This window comes from Mauremys reevesii, linkage group 15, assembly GCF_016161935.1.
Source record: "Mauremys reevesii isolate NIE-2019 linkage group 15, ASM1616193v1, whole genome shotgun sequence".
Classification (NCBI taxonomy): domain Eukaryota; kingdom Metazoa; phylum Chordata; order Testudines; family Geoemydidae; genus Mauremys; species Mauremys reevesii.
This window is the reverse complement of record NC_052637.1, coordinates 146,234-167,330: the sequence shown is the minus strand read 5'-3', so window position 1 is coordinate 167,330 and position 21,097 is coordinate 146,234. Positions and strand designations below refer to the sequence as shown.

The 21,097-nt window shown below is 50.2% G+C and overlaps 1 pseudogene; it reads left to right on the top strand.

The window, feature by feature from the left end:
- Nucleotides 1-1,086: 1,086 nt before the first annotated feature.
- On the top strand, nt 1,087-20,425 carry LOC120383458 (annotated as a pseudogene).
- Nucleotides 20,426-21,097: the final 672 nt, after the last annotated feature.

Below are 21,097 nucleotides of genomic sequence, written 5' to 3'. Positions count from 1 at the left end.
CAGTTGGTGGTGGCCAAGGGAATGCTGGGAAATGTAGTTCTTTCCCTGCTCCAGGGCTGGCTCTATAATCAGGGAGCTAACCAAGGAACTACAGCTCCCAGAGCCCCCTATTGGTTCTCAGCTCCCATGCTGCCCCTGCAAATGGGCTGCCCCAAGCAGGTGCTTGCTTTGCTGGTGCCTAGAGCCGCCCCTGGATCTGATGAACCTGGGGGATGGAAGGGAAGGTGGATAATCTCCTGCTTCTCCATGTCTGAGGGAGTGCGGCAACCCCCCACCCTCACCCCACAACTGTCTCCCCCAGCCTGCAGAAAGCGCAGGCGATCCCCCAACTGTCTCCCCCAGCCTGGAGGGAGCGCGGGCGATCCCCCGACTGTCTCCCCCAGCCTGGAGGGAGCGCGGGCGATCCCCCGACTGTCTCCCCCGCCTGAAGAGAACGTGAACAATAGCCTGACTGTCTCCCCATCCCTGAGGTGTTGTCTAATTTGTCCAGAAAGCGGTTTGACAGTTTACTCTGGGTGACAGCGAGTGGGCTTGGAAACAATGAGGAGGCCTGCTACGCCCCGGGAACTGTTTCCACTGTGGGTGACACCTGTTGCTGCAGCAGAGAGGTGAGATCCTCTGTGTGAATTGGTGCCCTCATCACCTCCCACACTCGAGCACCTCCAGGCCTGCAACATCTCATCAAGGTATGTGGTTTTCCCCATTACAGAGCCCGCTAGTGTGGAGTGAACTGAACTCATGACTCCAGGGCAACCCACCCCAGGGGGTTGTGTTATTTGTGAGTTGTATGATGTTATTGATGTACGCATGCTCCAAATCCATCTACCCTTTCCCTCTATAGGCTTCCTCTGCATTTCCCTTGTAAACAAAGTATCCATTGATTGTTGGTTCATCCATTATGGAGGGGTCAGAAGAGTGTATGTACAGGGCATCAGGCTAGTCGTAGGCGTAAGGACCGGGTCAGGGACAGCTGAAACAACATAGGGGATAGGGTAGGGTTCCTGACTCCCTTAAGCAGTCAGGTGGAGGCACCACCAGTGAGTAGCTAAGAACACAGGTGATTGAAACCCACTGCAGCAAAAGCAGATGGACTTCCCAGGTAAGGTAAGGGACACCATGACCTCTGCGACTTCTGCAGCGGCCCAGGCGGCTGGCCCAGGTCTGAGCAGCTCCAGCAGCCCCTGTGCCAGCCACACCAGCTGCTGCTGGGGCACTCTTGCCCCCCTCCGCACCTCCCTGCAGCAGGAGTTTGGGTGTGTGGGGGGGGTTGGGGCTGGGGGTTGGGATGCAGATCAGTGCTTACCTGGGGTGAGGGGCTCCCGGAAGGGCGACAGCAACTCCCCTCCTTCAGTTTCTAGCTCCACATGCTCATGGGCGCCAACTTATATGGGCTCCTGGGGCTTTAGCCCCAGGAATATTCACAGTCAGGGGCTCTGCTCCAGCAATATTTGGAGCTAGGTTTCTCCCCTGCTCTGGGCTGCTGGCAGCCGCCCGGAGCGCAGAGACTTTTAAATCCCAGCCGCGGCCGGGAATCAGAGGGCTCTGGGCTGCCCACTGTGGCGGGGAGCCCAGAGCCCTCTGACTCCCGGTCGTGGCTGGATTTAAAGGGCTCTGGGCTCCCCGCCGCAGCGGGCAGTGCAGAGCCCTCTGATTCCTGGCCGCGGCTGGGATTTAAAAGGCTCTGGGCTCCCCACGGTTGCAGGCAGCCCAGAGCCCTTTGAATCCTAGCCCCTGGCCGCTGATGGCCCCCGCCCCAGACCCCTGCCCCAACTGCCCCCCAGACCCCCCACCCCCTATCTAAGCACCACTGGTCCTTCTCCCCCGATTACCCCCTCCCGAGACCCCTGCCCCTACCTGCCCCTTGGGACCTCAGCCCCTATCTAAGCCTCCCTTCTCCTTGTCCCCAACTGCCCCCTCCTGAGACTCCACCCAACTTCCCCCCCAGGGCCCTCCTCCCTGTCCCCTGCTCAACCTCCTGGCCTCCCAGGCCGATCCACTTGCTGCCGGTCCCCTGACTGCCCCTTCGAACCTCTGCCCCATCCTATCCCCCCTGCTCCTTGTCCCTTGACTGCCCCCCGGAACTCCCTACCTCTTCTCCAACCCCCAAACCGCTTACTGTGCCACTCAGACCAGCGTGTCTGGCTCCGTGCAGCTCCAGACAGTTGCTGCCATGCTCCCCCATGGAGCCCACAGCCCTCTCCCACCCCCAGCACCTGCCTTCCAGATTTGAACACCTCAAAATTCAGGAGTGCTCAAGCTCGGTTTGGGCAGCTTTTACTTCATTTCTCCCAAATCAGTTTCCCCTGCAAGGTGCCAACTGAAGGTGTTGGAGAACAGAGAGATCGGGTGGCCTCCTAATGCCTGGAAAAGAGACAAAGGCCGGAGGAGGGAGTGTCAGTGCCTGTGCGGACTTCTGGGAAGTGCATGGTGTGGAAGGGGATGCTGTGATGCTTTGGAACAACTCCATACAAAGTCAGTCAGGACTCTGGGGGAGCCTCCTCTCTTGGAGCATACTGTCTCCAGGTCAAGAAGCTTACACCTTCCTGGGTCTGACCTCAGAGCATTCAGCATGCCCTTCCACACCATGCACTTTCCACAGTGAGTCTGCCCAGGCTGGTCCTGGGGCAACCAGAGGTCGCTGCACCCCAACTCCGCAGTCAGATGTGACTCTCAGCCAGACAGTAAAACAGAAGGTTTATTAGATGACGGGAACACAGTTTAAACAGAGCTTTTTGGTACAGAAAACAGAACCCCTCTGTCAGGTCCATCTTGGAGGGTGGGGAGCCCAGAACCAAGTTCTGGGTCTCTCCCCATTTCCCCAGCCAGCTCCAAACTGACACTCCCTCCTCTGGCCTCTGTGTCTCTTCCAGGCAAGGAGGCCACCCTGATCTCTTTGTCCCCAACACCTTCAGTTGGCATCTTGCAGGGGAAACTGAGGCACCCACACAGTATTCAGAGAAAATATTAAGAACATTCCCACTTCATCACAACAGGTGCAACAAAATATAATACTGTATATTGAAGTAGGCAAGTGCTGCTTCTGACTTTCCACTTTTAATTGACCCTTGTAATCTTGTGGCACTGACGCGTTGTAGCTTCATTTTATATCGGCTTACAGGGCGGGAGTGGGGGGGCACCACCATTTTGGGCCCCACCAAAAATTATACAAACCTGCCGCCTATGACTGAAGTCATTGGGTCTGCTCATGTTTATAGATAGGCAGGTGCTTAAGTCTTTGCAGGATCAGGGTGAGATGAATCACTAGTAAAGCTACACAAGTGGGTAACCTGCATTGGCCCCCCTGGGACGAAGGGCTGCATGAACTTGTAGGATTTTTCCCTTTGTAACTTCTTTATGGGAATCTGTATTTGGCCATGTCAGTGCGCTGAATCACCAGGTGGTGGAGCTCTCTAGATGTGCACAGCCATGGAGCAGGGGAGGTGCATATTAAACCTAAAACTCAGTGAAAGTTTGTAGATGTATTTCTATAAGTTAAAGCAAAGGGTCCTGAACTCCCTGTGTGTCTGTGCAGTGCCTGGCACAGCGGGGCCCTGATCTCAGCTGGGGCAGGGACTGTCTCTCGCTGTGTGTCTGTGCAGCGCCCGGCACAACGGGGCCCTGATCTCAGCTGGGGTCTATGCAGCATTTAACACAGTGATGCCTCCTGGTGCTTTTGGAAGATGATAAGTAAAGTGGGATTAAGCCCATGTTCTCTTCGCAGAAGTTGGCCAGATCCTGGACGGGGAGGAGGCGAGGGCTTGAGGAGGGGATGAAAAGGTCTGAAGAGGTGATGGGGCTGCAGGCAGTGGACTGGTGTTGGGAGGGGAAGAAACAGGGCTGTTGAGTGTCATATTTCACTGAGACGGTGTAGTGAAGCCCTTGCAGTATGGGAGGTAGATGGTTAGTTTCCGGGAGTTACAGAGGCAGTTTCAGAATGTGCTCTTTCAGTTCCAGAGTTCTGTCATGCACCCCGAGTGGTTTCCCCCAGTGATTTCCAGCAGAGAATAGTTCCAGTCACTTCCCCTCCCTGACTTCCGTCTGGGGACCCAGGTGTAAAAGTGAAATCAGTCATAGCTCCAGCTGAGTCAATGAGGCCACATCCCCAGCTAGTGTGAATCAGCCCTCGCTTGGCTGGAGTCTAATTCATACTAGCTGACCCGTCTATCAGGTGAATCATGTTGTCAACTGCACAAGGGTCACTCTCTTTCCCAGGGAAAGACTCCATGTGAATTATGCCAGGGCACCTTCTGCAGTATAGAATTGACACTGTGCTGCTCGGAGCAGCCGAAAGGAAAGAAAAGGGCCATTCCATCGAGTAGCCCATCTGGAACAGTCCTCAACTCGTGTAAATAGATTTCAAACTGCCAAGGAGATCTGGACATCCATCTCCTATTAAAAGCAATGAATATTGGATGTCAAACTCCCTTTTTTTGGCTTTAAAATATCAGCCATGGTTTTAAGACTGTAGCACTAGCAAGAGCTGGAGCTAAGGTTGCCTGGGAGTTTCCATTCTAATCCCCCCTCTTCAATTGCTAATAACTAGGTTTGAAAGGATGAGATTTTTATCAGGAGATGTGGGTAAACATTGATTTCACTGTACACACATAGACCAATGAAAAATATTTCCATTGATAAGAATCGAAATTTACAAATCAGCAAAGTAAGAAAAATGCTGCTTGAGAGTTTGTTTTAAGGTTCTTTATTTTGTACATTTTGGCATATGATATTGACAATTGGTTTTTAATGGTTATAAAGCTTTAACCTTTTGGAATCTCAGCATCTACTATCAATGTCTACGTAATTATTGTCTCTTTGCCATATTTTTCAACAACTATAAAAATTGAATTCCAACAAAATTGAAAAACATACTGAAAACCCAAAATTCTGTGCAACTGTGAAAAGTGAAATCAATAAAAACAGAGAAAAATGCTAAAAAATAAACATTGATATTATCCATCAAAATTATTAAAAAATAGAATTCTTCCAAACTCACTGATAACTAAAGAGACCACATGTGCCAGTTTCACTGATAGCCTGGATGTCTCATAGGATGTCCTTGTGTCCAGGGAGCGTGTGATGCTGTGTATAAGAAAGGTGACCATTTATATCACTGTTGTTATCACTGTTACACAATTACCCTAAATCTAGGATAAGAATCACAGAACTGTAGGACTGGAAGAGACCTTGAGAGGTCATCTCAGGGGTGGGGAAACTTTTTGGCTCGAGGGCCACATTGGGGTTCCAAAACTGTATGTATGGAGGGTTGGATAGGGAAGGCTCTGCCTCCTTAAACAGCCTGGCTCCTGCCCCCGCCCTATCCGCCCCCTCCCACTTCCCACCCCCGACTGCTCCCCTCAGAAGTCCCGACCCATCCAACTCCTCCTGCTCCTTGTCCCCTGACTGCCCCCTCCCAGGACCCCACCCCTAACTGCCCCTTGGCACCTCACCTCTATCCAACCCCCTTCTCCCTGTCCCCTGACTGCCCCAACCCCTATCCACACTCCCGCCCCTGACAGGTACCCCAGGACTCACACACCTATCCATACCCCCTTTCCCATCCCCTGACCACCCCCCGGAACCCCCTGCTCCTTATACAACTTCCCCCCACCCCCGCTCCCCTATCAGGCCACTCAGAGCACCAGGACCGGCAGCCATGCCACCCGGCCAGAGTCAGCCACGCCGCCTCGCAGTCCAGAGCACCGGGGCAGGCAGTTGTGCTGCCCGCCAGGAGCTCTCAGCCCTGCTGCCCAGAGGGTTGGTGGCAGGATGAGCTGAGGCTGCAGGGGAGGGGAAACAACAGGGGAGGGGCCCGGGGCTGCCTCCCTGGCCGGGAGCTCAAGGGCAGGGCAGGACGGTCGCGTGGGCCGGATGTGGCCCGCGGGCCACTGTTTGCCCACCTCTGGGTCATCTAGTCCAGGCCCCTGCACTCATGGCAGGATTAAGTATCATGTAAGGTGTTAATGGAAAAGTTACAATCTATGAAGCATGATTATCCTGGTTAAATTCATGTATCATCTTTGTATCTAAAATGATGACTATTGGCTGTGATTTGTATCTCCACCATGTGTTTTGTTCCCGGGTGACACCCCTTAGATAGATTTACATCTGGACTAGACAGCTACGTGTTGATAGCCCATTAAAGTGATGGGCAGGTTATAAAAACCTGTATAGGACAGAACAGAAAACTGTCCCCATCTATAAGCTAATTTAGCTACAACGAGTCAGGAAAAAGATCTTGGAGTTATCGTGGATAGTTCTCTGAAGATGTCCACGCAGTGTGCAGAGGCGGTCAAAAAAGCAAACAGGATGTTAGGAATCATTAAAAAGGGGATAGAGAATAAGACTGAGAGTATATTATTGCCCTTATATAAATCCATGGTACGCCCACATCTCGAATACTGTGTACAGATGTGGTCTCCTCACCTCAAAAAAGATATTCTAGCACTAGAAAAGGTTCAGAAAAGAGCAACTAAAATGATTAGGGGTTTAGAGAGGGTCCCATATGAGGAAAGATTAAAGAGGCTAGAACTCTGCAGTTTGGAAAAGAGAAGACTAAGGGGGGACATGATAGAGGTATATAAAATCATGAGTGATGTTGAGAAAGTGGATACGGAAAAGTTATTTACTTATTCCCATAATACAAGAACTAGGGGTCACCAAATGAAATTAATAGGCAGCAGGTTTAAAACAAATAAAAGGAAGTTCTTCTTCACGCAGCGCACAGTCAACTTGTGGAACTCCTTACCTGAGGAGGTTGTGAAGGCTAGGACTATAACAGTGTTTAAAAAGGGACTGGATAAATTCATGGTGGCTAAGTCCATAAATGGCTATTAGCCAGGATGGGTAAGAATGGTGTCCCTAGCCTCTGTTCGTCAGAGGATGGAGATGGATGGCAGGAGAGAGATCACTTGATCATTGCCTGTTAAGTTCACTCCCTCAGGGGCACCTGGCATTGGCCACTGTCGGTAGACAGATACTGGGCTAGATGGACCTTTGGTCTGACCCGGTACGGCCTTTCTTATGTTCTTATGTTCTTATGTTAAGTCACCGTAGCAATACATCAGGAGCACTGCACACAGAAATAATTATGGCTGCCAATGTATTTCTATTCTAAACCCACTTGATTCTAAGTTTCTGATTCTTAGTCTTTTGAACTAAATTCTTCCACATCTGGTTCCTGCCTGGGGACGTTATTCTGGAAAGTTTGAGCTAAAAACTATTGAATTGTTTTTAAGAGCAAGGACAATAGGGGGAAGTATGATAAAAATTACTCTGGGAAAAAATGGGAATAAAGGCATTTGCGTGGAATTAAAGGATTTAGCAAAGGAAGGTGAATGAAGAAGCAGAAGAACTTGGGTTAAAGACCTGACATGAAGTTGTGCAGTTAAATACTGAAAGTGACTCTAACAGTTTAAATGATGCAGAGAGAGGATGTGGTTGGGATGTAGATCAGAATCCTCTAGAGTCTATGGTTTCTCCTATGGTAGTTCAGCACCACAGACACATTTATGCTTTCAGGCACAGGGTTGCTCTGGAAAAACAGATGCAAATCAAACCCCATAAGCAGGCTCAGTGCACGGAGATAAAGCCACGCTCGAGCTCTAGCTGTGCCGCTCTCCCCATCACCCAGCAGCCTCCCAGAGCCATGGAGCGTTGGGCTCTCTAGAGGGGCAGCCAGGGGGTGAGCTAGGTCTGGCTGTGTGGGGACTGGCAGACGTCTGGATACGTGATCACCCAGGGAAGGACCAGTCTGTCCATGCTGCTCTCCCTGCAGTGGGGCTGGGTTACCAGGGGCCAAGTCTGGCATTACCACAGCCCCTTGTTTAATAGCTGCTGTCTGTCTGCAGAGCATCAGTCCCAATGGGAACAGACACGCGGCTGCACAAACCGATGTCGCCTTTGCTGCCTTTTATTTTTGCAGTGGTTCACTCTCGCATGTGGTGCTTTGTTCCCAGAATGCAACATCTGTGAGTCTTGAGGGGCCAACCTCTCAGGCCAGTACAGTACGACCTCATTGTTTCCTGGTTCTCCCCAGTCTGTCTGTGTCCATCTCTTCTACTCCAATTGGCAGCTCTCTGGGGCAGAGACGTTCTTCTTGTTCTGTGTTCGTACATCGCCCAGAACAGTGGGGGCTGGTCTGTGACTGGGGTAATAATAGACTCATAGAATCAGATCATAGAAATGTAGGCCAGGAAGGGACCTCAATGGGGCATCTAGTCTAGTCCCCTGCCCTGAGGCAGAACTACGTATTGTCTAGCACTCGCTCAGTCAAAGCTAGCATGTGTGTATCTGCCTCAGCTGGAAAATACACCTCCCCCCTGCAGGGTAGATGCACCGTAACTGGGACGGGAACTTAGGGACTGGAATAAGATTTGAAATGATTATGAACGAACCTGATTGTATGTCAGGTTGATAGTGATCCTGTAGTGACTGGTTATGAGATGGCCTCAGCTGTTGCTTCTGTTTTGAAAGAGGAATCAGCATTGTCAGGATAACCACCACTACTTGACTTGTTGGTGAGTATCTGAGACCAGCTGCCAGAGAGGGGTATGACTGGGCACTAGAGATGTCCGTGGATGATTCCCCTGCACCCCAAACCTTTCATCCCTGGACCCACCCCCGAGCCTGCATCCCCAGCCCAGAGCCCTGACCCCCTCCTGCAACCCAACCCCTTGCCCCAGCCCAGAGCCCCCTCCCATACCCTGAACGTCTCATTCCTGGCCCCACCCTGCAGTCCTCACCCTTGCACCCTTACCCTCTGCCCCAGCCCTGAACCCCTCCTATACCCCAAATCTCTCATCCCCAGCTCCATTAGGTCATGGACATCAACCATTTTCTTCAACTGGGTCGCCAGAAAAAAAGTTTGAAAACCACTGACTTAAATGACTTGCCACTATATATCAGAACACGTTAGAGCTGAGTGGGTCTACTATTTTTTTAATTTTCTTTCTTTTATAAAGGAAATAGATCCAGGGCTCCTGCCTGTTAATTGCTAAGTTACCTGCCAAAAAACTAGTTTTATCAAGTGACTAAGTAGCCCAGGGCCATCCAGAAGGGGGGGGGGGCGGCAAGTGAGGCAATTTGCCCCAAGCCCCAGGCCCCACAGGAGCCCCCATGAAAATATAATATTCTATAATATTGCAACTTTTTTTTTCTGGAAGAGGCCCCCAAAATTCCTTTGTCCCAGGCCCCCTGAATCCTTTGGGCAGCCCTGCAGGAATCATGGTTAAAGTTGCCCCCCCCAAAACCAAAATCTGAAATGGCGCCACTGCGCTGCGACTGTCCTGGAAGGGTCTGCATGCTGCAGTTACATAGGATGTCCAGCCCTGCTCTGGCAAGCGGTCTCTGGGGAGAAGTGGGGGGCAGCTGGGGGCTCAGCCCGCTCCTGCCTCACTGCTGCGGTGACCTGTGGAGCTGTTTAGAGCCCTGCAAATCCACAGAAATCTGTGGATAACTTTTGCGGATCACGCATCAGGTGCAGATACACATTTTTGGATGCGGACATAGGTGCTGGAAGCAGGGCCAGCTCCAGCTTTTTTGCCACCCCAAGCGGTGAAAAGAAAAGAAACCCGACTGAGCTGCTGCCGAAGTGCCACCAAAGAGGAAGAGAAGGACTGAAGGATCTGCCGCTGAATTGCCACCGAAGGATAAGGTGTTTGGGGTGCTGGAGGGGCTCAGGGCTCAGGCAGAGGGTTGAGGGTGTGGTGGGGGAGTGAAAGCTCTGACTGGGGGTGTGGGCTCTGAGGTGGGGTAGGGCTGGGGGTGAGTGTGGGGTGCAGGCAGGCTGCTCCAGGACAGGGGCCAGAGAGGACGACTCCCCCCAGCCCTTTCCCTGCCAGCAGCACCAAGCTCGGGGGGAGGACTCCTCCTTTCCTGCCCGCCCCCAGCAGCACACTCAGCCCCACCACTGTCACTGCATGTGCTCCTAGGGCCCCTCTCAGGTCCAGGAAGCTCCCTCACCTCCCCCGTGGTGGGTGCCGGGGGGTGCTGCGTGCGCCTCCTCCCCTGCTGTTGCCCCTGACTGTAGCCTCACTGGGGGTGAGGGATGGGGCTGCCTCCTTGCCCAGCATGGGGCAGAAGCAGTGACTGGGGGGGGGGGCGGGCTGTGCTGCTAGAGGGTCCCATTGCAAAATGAAAAGGTCCGAGGGAGAAGGGCAGGCCCGGAGTCAGTCTGCCCTAGCAGTAAGGCGAGGGGGGGGGGGGCTCTAGGACCCTGCGGCAGCTAGGGCTAGGGAAGGGGGGGGGGGGAGCAAGGGGGGCCGGGGGGCACGCAGAGGAGGCGCGAGGGGAGCGCAGGAAAGGGGGGAGATCACCTGGGTTTTTTTTTCCTCTCCACCTCTTTCTGCGCCCCCCTTCCCGGCTTTGTGGGCCCGAGGCCAGTGCCCCGCTCCCCTCGCCCTTGTTACGGCACCGGGCACAGGGGCTTCTGCCTCTGGGGCAGGCACTCGGCGGCCCAACGAGCGCACAGAGCTAGTTTTAGGCTGGGCCGGCTCGGCTCCGCTCGGGTTAACTCGGCGCCCACTGAGAGCAAATCCGAGCCACGTGTTTTAGCCGCTTAATTGGAACTGGCCAATCAGAGCAGGAGGCGAGCGGCGCGCCCCCGGGGGGTGGGATCTGCACTTAGCGGAGGTTTATAGGTCGGTGTCCCGCTCAGCTGTTTCTTTCTTTCGCTACCCCAGGTTGCCCCCGCTGACCGCTCGGGCCGGGCTCGCTCCGTTCTTCGGCTCCCCCAGGTAGGGCCCTTTGCTGCCGGCGCGTGGCGGCGGGTCCGGGTGGGAGGGAGGCGGCCGGGTCTGGGCCGGGGCCGCTGCTGGGCACTGGGGGGCGGGCGCGTTGCCGGCGCGATTCGGTGCATCGGCTGCAGCCCCCTGCTCTCCCCCCCCCCCGGCGTCCCGTGAGGCGCTGCCGGGCCCCGCGGGGAAGGTGCGGACCCCGCTGCAGCTGCTGCCGCCTCTCCCCGCGCCGGGTCGGACACGCCCCGGGCAGGTCTCCCCGGGGACACTTGCTGGGGCCCCTTGTTCAGCTGCTGCCCCGGCGCTTGTCCCTGCACCACGGGGCTGGCAAATGACCTTAGACCTGGGGGCGTCGCTGTCTGATCTGGAGCCACGGACCGTCCGGGGGTAACAGCCCCGCGGGGGGGGGTGCGGCTTATTTCCGTGTGTGGTGGGTCGGGGCGCCCCGCGGGGGTCGGGCTGGGGGCAGCTTTAGGGGGAAGTTCCCCAGTGAGCCAGACGCTGCGTGTTCCGCTGGTCCGCTCCGAGCCTGGAACAGCGGCCAGAGCTGTGGCGTTATTTACCCTCCGTTCAGCGCTCTGAGGGTGTCGCTTTTTGTGTGGTGAGAATTGACTGAAATGCGGTTTCCCGGTATTTCCGTTCCTGGGTTGGCTTTACAGTAGTGGCTCATTTCTTTTTCCCCAAAGCCCGGTGTGAGCCACTTTGGAAGGCAGCAAATTTATACCTATAGGGCGGAGTGGTTTGAGCATTGGCCTGCTAAACCCAGGGTTGTGAGTTCAATCCTTGAGGGGGCCGCTTAGGGCAAAAGCAGTACTTGGTCCTGCTAGTGAAGGCAGGGGGCCAGACTCAATGACCTTCAAGGTCCCGTCCAGTTCTGTGAGATTGGTACATCTCCACATATTACAAACAGGCATTGCAAATCAAAGACCCAGTCATGTCCTGGAGTGTTCAATGTGGGTAACAGCCAGAGAGGAGCCAAATCCTGTGACTTCCCCACCCTCACAGTAGAGCTGTTCATGAGACCTCTGCGAAAGTAGGAAGAAATGATTTAAAAAATGCATTGCACCTTTGTCTGCTGTTTGTTTTCATGTAGGGTTTGCACTGTTCAAATCTGATTTTTTTTTCCCCCCCGCTGATGAAGTGTCACAAAATCGGAAAGGTTTTCTTGCAGTGAAGCATGCAATATTCTTCTCTTCTTCTCTCCCCCCCCCCCCCCCCCCAAAAACCCTGTGAATTTTTGACCAGAATGGGGATGCAGGCACATATGTCTCCTGGAGGCAGAGTGGAACTTTTCACTCATCACCTATAGTATCTGGGGTTGGCTACACTTGAAAGTTGCAGCGCTGGGAGTTACAGCGCTGGTCGTGCAGCTGTGCAGGAACAGGGCTGGTGTGTGGCCACATTTGCAGCATTTGCAGCGCTGTTGGGAGTGATGCATTATGGGCAGCTATCCCAGCGTTCAAGTGGCAGCAACATGCTTTTCAAAAGAGGGGGGTGAAGTGGGGTCTAGTGTGACAGGGAGCGGGGGGGGAAGAGTGGATTTTTGGAGCCAACACTGTGTGTTAGCTTCCTGCCTTGAAAAATCAGAAAATGTTTCCAACCCTAGTCTTAACTCTTAATTGCAAACAGCCTGCATCCAACACAACTCCCCGCTGTTTCACTCACTCCCTGCCTGCCTCTCATTTGATTGTTTACAGACAGGTACAGATTGATCACAGCAAACAGGAGCTGTGTTTGTTTTTTAGATAAGCAGTACTGGCAAGGGAGCTCCACGTGGAGCTCTGAGTTCACAACAAAACAAAGAGAGGCTGCATAACAAAACAAAGAGTAATTTAGTTAAAAGCTTTCTGGGATATCTCCTAATACCCTGGAGGCCAATTAAAGCGCTGGTGTGTGGCCACACTTGACAAACAGTGCTGGATCACCAGCGCTGCACTTGTTATACCCCAACCAGACCAGGTGTACAGCCAGTGCTGCAGCCAGGGAGTTGCAGTGCTGGATGTGCCTTGCAGGTGTGGACAGTTACTAATTGCAGTGCTGGAAAGCCTCCACCAGTGCTGCAACTTTCAAGTGTAGCCAAGCCCTTAACATCTCACAAGCATTAATGAATCTATCCCCATGACTCCCCTGTGAGGCAGGGAAAGTTTGTATTCCATTGCACAGATGGGTAAACCAAGGCCCAGCTTGGGGGAAGTTCCAGACCCCAGAAAACCGGATTAGAACCCAGGACTTGGATTAAGTAAGATCAGACCCAGCAAGAGAACCATACAGGACTACCCCTCTGTAGTAGTTTGTGTTTAACCCAGCACTGTACTATCTTTGTGGGTTTTTGGTCTCAGCTGCTGGCTGATTGGGTACTTCTGGTTCCAAATGAGGTGTGTGGTTGACTGGTCAGTTTGTAACTCTGGAAACTCGGTGGTTCTATTGTAATTAGCTTTGCGGTTGTTAGATTAAACTTGCTTCTGAGAGTTAAAACTGCAGGCCCCGTTTGTGCTCACTGCAGCCACTGTAAGAAGAAATGTCTGCAAGATGTGTAGATACAGAATTTAAAGGGAGAAAGCTGCAAGGCCCTGGGACACCTGGACAATGTGGAGGGGGGGTCCTGTCTACTGTGAATAACTGGCCATTACTTGTCTTACTGTATCACAATAAGAAGTAGGGTTAAATAGGTCTGCTTGCATCTGTGACATGTTTCCTTTGGTAGCACCGATCGTACTTTGGACAAATAAAGGCACTTTTAGCTGAAGTATTGACTCAGACCCTTAGAAATTTTTATCCCTGTCTATTCATAACACTCAGGACAAGGCCTTCAAGGGTGTTTAGGATCTTAACTTCCATTGAAAGTGTCTGAACCAGTCCAAAGGAAAGCCCAGAAGTCCTGGTGCCCAGTTGGGTCTGGTCTAACCACTAGACATCACTTCTGTCCCATAGCTGGTAACAGAGCCTGGGAATCCTAACTCTCAGCTTCCCTGCTGTAACCCCTCCCTTCCCTGAGTGTGTTTGGGGGTGGGGGAGAGACAGGAAAAATGCTGTCAATAAATATTTCATATCCTATTTTCACACACACACCTCCATGTGGAGCTCAGCTGCAGCACTGTTTTTGCCTCAACCAACATCTTCAGTGTTCTGTCAAAATTAGGTAATAAAGGTAATAATTGGAGATATACCAATCTCCTAGAACTGGAAGGACCTTGAAAGGTCATTGAGTCCAGCCCCCTGCCTTCACTAGCAGGACCAAGTACTGATTTTTGCCCCAGATCCCTAAGTGGCCTCCTCAAGGATTGAACTCACAACCCTGGGTTTAGCAGGCCAATGCTCAAACCACTGAGCTATCCCTCCCCCCTAACTTGTCTGTCATGGTGTGGTTTGATTTTTTTTTTTTTTTTTTGGGACTAGTGAGGCTAGTCAAAGTGACATCAATCTTAGTGGAAGGATATGACTGTTCAAAAGGTTATGTATAACTCCACCTGGGCTCTGGGTAAGACAGAGGTCAGAACACAGGGTGGGAAATTTAAACTTGTCTTAAAAAATGCAGAAACTAAAATAGCAGTGTACTTGTTTAGGCAATGCTCTCCACTCCTGTTAGGGATTGTTTTTTCCACCTAGAATCACAGAAATCAGGGCTGGAAGGGACTTCAAGAAAACATCAAGTTCCTCCTCCTCCTGTGCCCAGACTGAACCAAGTAAACCTTCTAGACCGTCCCTGGCAGGTGTTCAGAGGTTTGTAAGAACAAATTGGACAATGACAGTGCCCCCTCCCCACCCAAAAAAAACACCTCCCTTAGAAGCCTGTTCCAGAGCTTAACTCCCCTTTGGAGTTGAAAAGTTGTTCTTAATGTCCAACCTAAATCTCCCTTCCTGCAGATCAAGCCCATTACTACTTGTCCTACCTTCAGTGACCATGGAGAACAATTGATCAACAATCGATCAACTTCTTTATAACAGCCCTGAACATATTAGAAGACTGTTATCAGGTCCCCCCCCTCAGTCTTCCCTTCTCAAGACTAAATGTCAAATTTTTTAGGCTTCCTTCATAGGGCAGGTTTTCAAAACCTTTGATCATTTTGTTGCTCTCCTCTGGCCTCTCCCAATTTGCCCACATCTTTCCTAAAGTGGGGTGCCCAGATCTGGACACAACACTCCAGCTCTTGCATCGGATGAAGTGGGTATTCACCACTTCACGAAAGCTCATGCTCCAAAACATCTGTTAGTCTATAAGGTGCCACAGGATTCTTTGCTGCTTTTACAGATCCAGACTAACACGGCTCCCCTCTGATACTTGACACTCCAGCTGAAGCCTCACCAGTGCTGAGCAGAGCAGGACAGTTACCTCCATCTTGCATACAACACTCCTGTTATTACACTGCCAGAATATTCGCCTCTTTTTGCAATTGCATCATGTTTTGGTTCATTCAGTTTGTGATCCCCCTATAACCTCCTGATCTATTTCAGCAGCACTACCGTCAAGCCGATTCTTCCCCAGTTTGTATCTGTGACTGATTTTTTTCCTTCCTAAGTGAAGTACTTTGCACATGTTGATTTCAGATCAATTCTCCAATTTGTCAGTTTGAATTCTAATCTTGTCTTTCCAAGTGTTTGCAACACCTTCCAGCTTGGTGCCATCTGCAGATTTGATAAGCATGCTCTCTACTCCTTTATCCAAGTCAATGGAAATGTTGAATAGTCCTGGACCCAGACCTGATCTTTGCAGGTCCCCACTAGATACGCCCTCTCGATTGGACCACAAACCATTGATAACTATTCTGTGCACAATTGATTGAAAAACTTTTGCAAAATGGCAGTTTCATCTAGACCACATCTCCTGAGTTTGCTTATGAGACTATCACGTGGGTCTGCGTCAAAGCTTTACTGAAATAAAGATAGATTGTTAGTGAAAGGATACAATGCACAACCTGTTCCCTGATCATCTGTGCTACAATGTCAAGACACCCTAGGGATCCCACGTGGCAGCAGCTGCTACTGAGCAGGCATGGGCAGGTGAAATGCCTGAAGTCTGCTGAGGGGGAGAAGGGATAATAACCAGCTGTTCCTGAGAAGTGGGACTGACCCTGGCTCCATGGAAAGTCCCTGTCCACGGGGGCTGTTGCTGTCTTTTCTGTTCTTAATCTTTCTGATGTGCAAGGCTATGGCTGGGCAGATGAAACCATATAACCCATAACATTCTCTCCACAGGTAAATCATCAGACACTGACAAAACAGGACTCTGGTGAAAGGAAACAGAACAAGGATGTCACACAAACTGAAATCAATGTGGTTAGAGCTTGCTTACGGGCTTGTTGACCAGGGGAATAGAGTGCCAAGAATAATTTTGGAACAGCTCATTTGAACACAGCTCTCAAACAGCCTGGTTGGTTGAATCCAGAAAAAAACTTGTGCTCAAATTGTATTTGAAACATGTTTTCTCAAATGACCCTGCATAGCCAAACTGCAGCTGAGTTGCAATCAAGTGAGCTGCTTTGAAATTCTTTATGAAGTGCTCTGCCAGCACTGCTTGTCCCACTGTGAACAGGACCATAGGTACAGCAAATTCCTGAAAATCATATTTTAAAGCAACATGCCCCTTTTGGGGAGCGCAAGAGAAGATCGGCAGTGGATCATGTCCTGTTGAGAAGATGGAGCCAGATGCGCTCCTGAATTCCCAGGAAGCCCAAGTGAAACACAATAGAGAGACTCCTGCAGATGTCACTAGACATGACGGAGAGAGAAGCAAAAGTTCTCCTATAGGTATAGCTCCATCTTTGGGTTCTTTTTTCCTGTTTCCAAGTGTGATTGTCATTTAAAGGCACTCACTGTGTTAATGGCTGGGAATTGTGGGTTCAGATCCCACTTCTGCCACCATGTAGTGTGAGGAAATAACAGCCAAGCTTTAAGCAGTAGCTAGTGAACACCCTAACTGGGAAGTTCCGACATCTATTAAGCTCCCTGCTGCAACACATCCTGGTCCTCTCTGGTAGCTGTGGAGGACCAGGCCCTCTAACTGGGGCCCTACCAAATTCACAGCCTGGACTGTGAAATCTGGTCTTGTGTGTGCTTTTATCCTGTACTATGCTGATTTTACAGGGGAGGCTGGTGTTTCTCAAATTGAGGTTCCTCACCCAAAAGGGAGTGGGGGGAGGGTTCCAAGATTATTTTTAAGGGGGAGGGGTCACAGTATTGCCACCTTTACTTCTGCGCTGCCTTCAAAGCTGGGTGGCTGGAGAGCAGAAGTAAGGGTGGCAATACCACACCGTGCCACCCTTATTCTGCTGGTGGTGGCTCTGCCTGCAGTGCTGGGCTCCCAGCCGACAGTCACTGCTCTCCAGCTGCCCAGCTCTGAAGGCAGTGCTGGGGTCAGCAGTAGTACAGAAGTAAGGGTGGCAGTACTGCAACCTGCCCCCACACAACCATGTGACCCTCCCTCCCCCACAACTCCTTTTTGGGTCAGGACCATGACATTTCAGGTTTAAATAGCCGAAATCATGACATTTACCATTTAAAAAATCCTATGACTGTAAAAGTGACCAAAATGGACTGAATTTGGCAGGGACCTGCCCATTTAAAAACCACTTCCCTTTCCATATTGCATCCAAAAGTCTGGGCAGGTGCTAAATCTGCTCCAGACACAACTTGCAGAGGGGTGTATCTTGGTCCCATCTCTATTGACTTATTCCTCCTGTGCCTGCTCAACAGTTGCATGATAGTGGCTGTTTTCTGAGGTGCTCTGAGATTTCTCAGGGGATCTCTTCTTTCAGCCATTTATTTCAGCTAATTCTTTCCTTGATGGGACATTCATGTCTGCAACTGTTTCCAAACTTTTCCAGAACTTCATGGATTTGCCATGTTAGCCAGAGAGTTCCTCTGGAAATATCCCAGACCACTTTTTTTAACCAGCTTTAGCTGATCTTGTTAATAGAAGTTTGATCCCTTGTGGTCTCAGATACAACAGCCCTAGGAACATTACTATGGCAATGGGGGGAGAGGAGAGGGCCATATAAATACCAGGTAATCTAGATGTTTTTTCTTTTCCAGGCTGTCTGTCAAGAGTCAAGTCATGGGCACGTCCTTTCACAGTTCTGAGTGTGGTTCTCAATATCGTTCTCATCAGTGTCCTTATTGCATGGTCAGGTGAGAATCGTTTTACTTTGTGCAGTTTTCAGCACTGAATCTCCTATTCCCCTTCCTCCCCCCCATATCTCATACCCCTATGCTGCCCAGCCTTGAACAGTGCATCCACTCACTCTATCAAGCATTTGACCTTTCTGTAGGGCCTTTCCCACCCTCAGTTGTTCCCACAGCCCAGCTCCCATGGCTTATTGACCGGCTGCTACCTGGCAGTGTGAGATTCATTGCAAAACACCCACTCTGAGGCTGCAGAGTTTAAATATATGTGAGAGAATTCCAGAGGTGAAGACTCTGCATGAGATTGCAGTTTCATTGCAAATGTGGGTTGTGGTTAATGTTCCAAAAGCCATGCTAACTAGTCCCCGTTGCACATGACTAATACTGTAACCACCACACTCTTGGATAGTAAATATTTGATATTGAAAATGTTTTTGAGTGTGGCTGTTAAGGCAGGCGCAGGAAACACAAAGCCCAGTGTTGACAGGGCGGCTCCATCGAACCCCACAGCTGTAATCCCTGGATGGGTGTTTGGGTCTGTGCACCTTGTAAAGGAAAGTTTCTGCCCAGGGTTCCCTAATGTAGAAGAGGGTGGGGAGAAAATGTCACCGAGGGGCTTGTCCATTTGATTTCTCCCCCCTGCAGAAGAGGGGAAGGGAAACATCTCTGATTCTGTGTGATTTCCTAATCTCCAGTGAGAAAATCTGAACTGTGTCTGGCTGATCCTAAATCCCCAGAGGCCTCATGCCCGGATGGCTGGGTCAGTTACCAAGGGAAATGCTACTACTTCTCTGAGACAGAAGGGAACTGGACCTACAGCCAGAGCCACTGCTCCTCCCTCGGTGCCTCCCTGGCTGGGATCGACAGTGAGCAGGAAAAGGTGAGAGACTCAGACTCTGGGTAGTGTAGGTCAGGAGCAGGTGACAAAGGTGGTTTTGTGGTGGTGTCCCTTCCACCCCCTAAAATAAAATAAATTCAAGGCTGCTCCAGTTGCTGACTTGTCCCCATGGGCTGCTCTGACTTATGCCAAACGTTTGCTTTAAAAGGTTTTCATGATACGCTACAAAGGGATCCCTGACCACTGGATCAGCTTCTGGAGGGAACCTAGTGGGACCTGGAAATGGGCCAATGGCACCGACCTCAACAATGGGTGAGTCCTTTCTAGATGCTAGGAGGTGGGCACAAAGCTAAAGGACAGATTTATGGTGCCTGTTTACAAAAAGGCCAGTTGTTGGTTTTCCATGTACGAAAAGCAGCCTCGTGAACTTTTGTTATATTTATAGAGTTTGCCAAAAAAGGGCAAAGATTTGTTCGGGGGAGGGGGGATTAAAGTCTCACGAAACTGGCATGCGAAGGTTTTGTGTGTGGTTTTTTGCACACTTTTTTTAACATTCAGGGTTTTCTTCCCTTTTTCCATTTCACCACTGAAGAAATGTGTGGGGGAAGGTCATTTTCCAAACTTGTCAAAACACAAACTTTTTAAACAGTCTTGGAGACTTCCAATGTCAGGAACAAGTATTTTTGAGGTGTTTAAAAAATGCCAGTTATTTGTACAGCTTTGTAAAGCACAGTGAGAGCCAGTTTTTTTTTAAATTATTGGCAAACCTGAAATCCTGGGGTGAGAAACTTGTTTTGGGTTGACACAAATAAAATGTTACTTTTTTTGACAAATCAGAAAGTCAAAGGGGGGCGAAAAATTTGTATTGGGTTGAATGAAACCCTGTTTGACCCAAAACAAAAGAGCTCATTTTCATTTTTCTGCATTTTTAACATTCTTTAAATCAAATTGAAGGATGTCACCTCAAAAATGTTAAAGCAAAACAATGACTTTCCTGGGTTTTTTGTTTTCATCCCAGAGTTTAGTGAAACAGACACTGAAACATTTTGTATATTTGTGTTGCCGAATCTGCTTTTTTTTCTTCCCCTGAAAAAATTTGAAGTTGGAAAACTTTAGTCCAGCTCTCAATGCCCTGATCAAGATCAGGTTTCATTGAGCTGACTAGACCCACATTTAAAAAAAAAAAAATCCCTCCTTATAGATCATGCCCTTTTGGGGGGAATTGTTCTGGAAGCAGATTTGCTATTCTCCTATTCAGAATGTTTGTCCATTCTGGGAGCTCAGGTGATCTAGGTACCCAGTCACATTACATGAATTAACAATTACACTGAAATCTAAACTCTTTGGGGCCAGACTGTGAACCGCTTACAGTTATTGGTGAGCAGTTAATCACAGAAGTTGCCCCACACACTTGTGGGTGAGCATTTCACCATCTGCTTGCCCCGAGGAACTAGCTAGAGATACATGAAAGAGGTCAGATTACATGATCAGTGGGTCCTTTCTTCAAAATCGAGTGGTCTAGTCCCAGAAATCGCTACTTGGTAACCTTAGCCTTGTTTTGTCTTATTACGAACAGAGTAGCTTGAATTTCTTTTTTTCTTTTAAGGTTTGAAATACAAGGCGGAGGGGAATGTGCCTATCTAAACGAAGCTGGAATTGGTAGTTCCAGGTGTTCCACAGAGAAGAGTTGGATTTGCAGCAGACCTTCTCAGTCAATTGTTGCTGGTGCAAGTAACACTCCAAGCAGATTGATTTCTCAGGCCAAGCAGTGACTGAATCAGTTTCCTGTTTCAGTCACGAGAGGAACATAGGGCATTGATGCAACCACATTTTTTTTAAAAAGGTATTGGACATAAATGGGTGTCAGATGCTTGTAGCCAGTCGGGCCATCCAACTTTTTGCTGCTCTCCTCTATCTCCCCTCCAGTCATTTTAGGTCTGTCAGTGTGCATGCCCCTCCCTGCCATGCTAATGGTGCAGAGTTCTCCCCCCTGCCGTTCCTCAGTGGCTGAGTTAGCCTGTCTAGTCGCCTTTGCTCTTCACTGTACAACATTCAACTTACCCAGAAGCTGCTGAGCTGTACAAAGAGCACTGCTCACAGCATGGAGCTCTGCTGGCAGCCATCTTCAGAGCTGGTGACCAGGTTGTCATCTTTTCAAAAACTCTCATGACAACCTGCAATATCATGGACAAAGAGCACCTCATAATGAGTGTGCTACAAGCTGAATATCTGGGCACTGACTTGTGGAGCGTTTTCATGGACCGTTACCTACAGCAGGACACCCAGATCCAGCTCTATAAGATTTATTCCTACACTTCTCTATGGATGTGAAACCTGGGTGACCTATCGACAGCACCTCAAGAGTCTGGAGAGGTACCACCAACAATGCCTCCGGAAGATCCTTTGC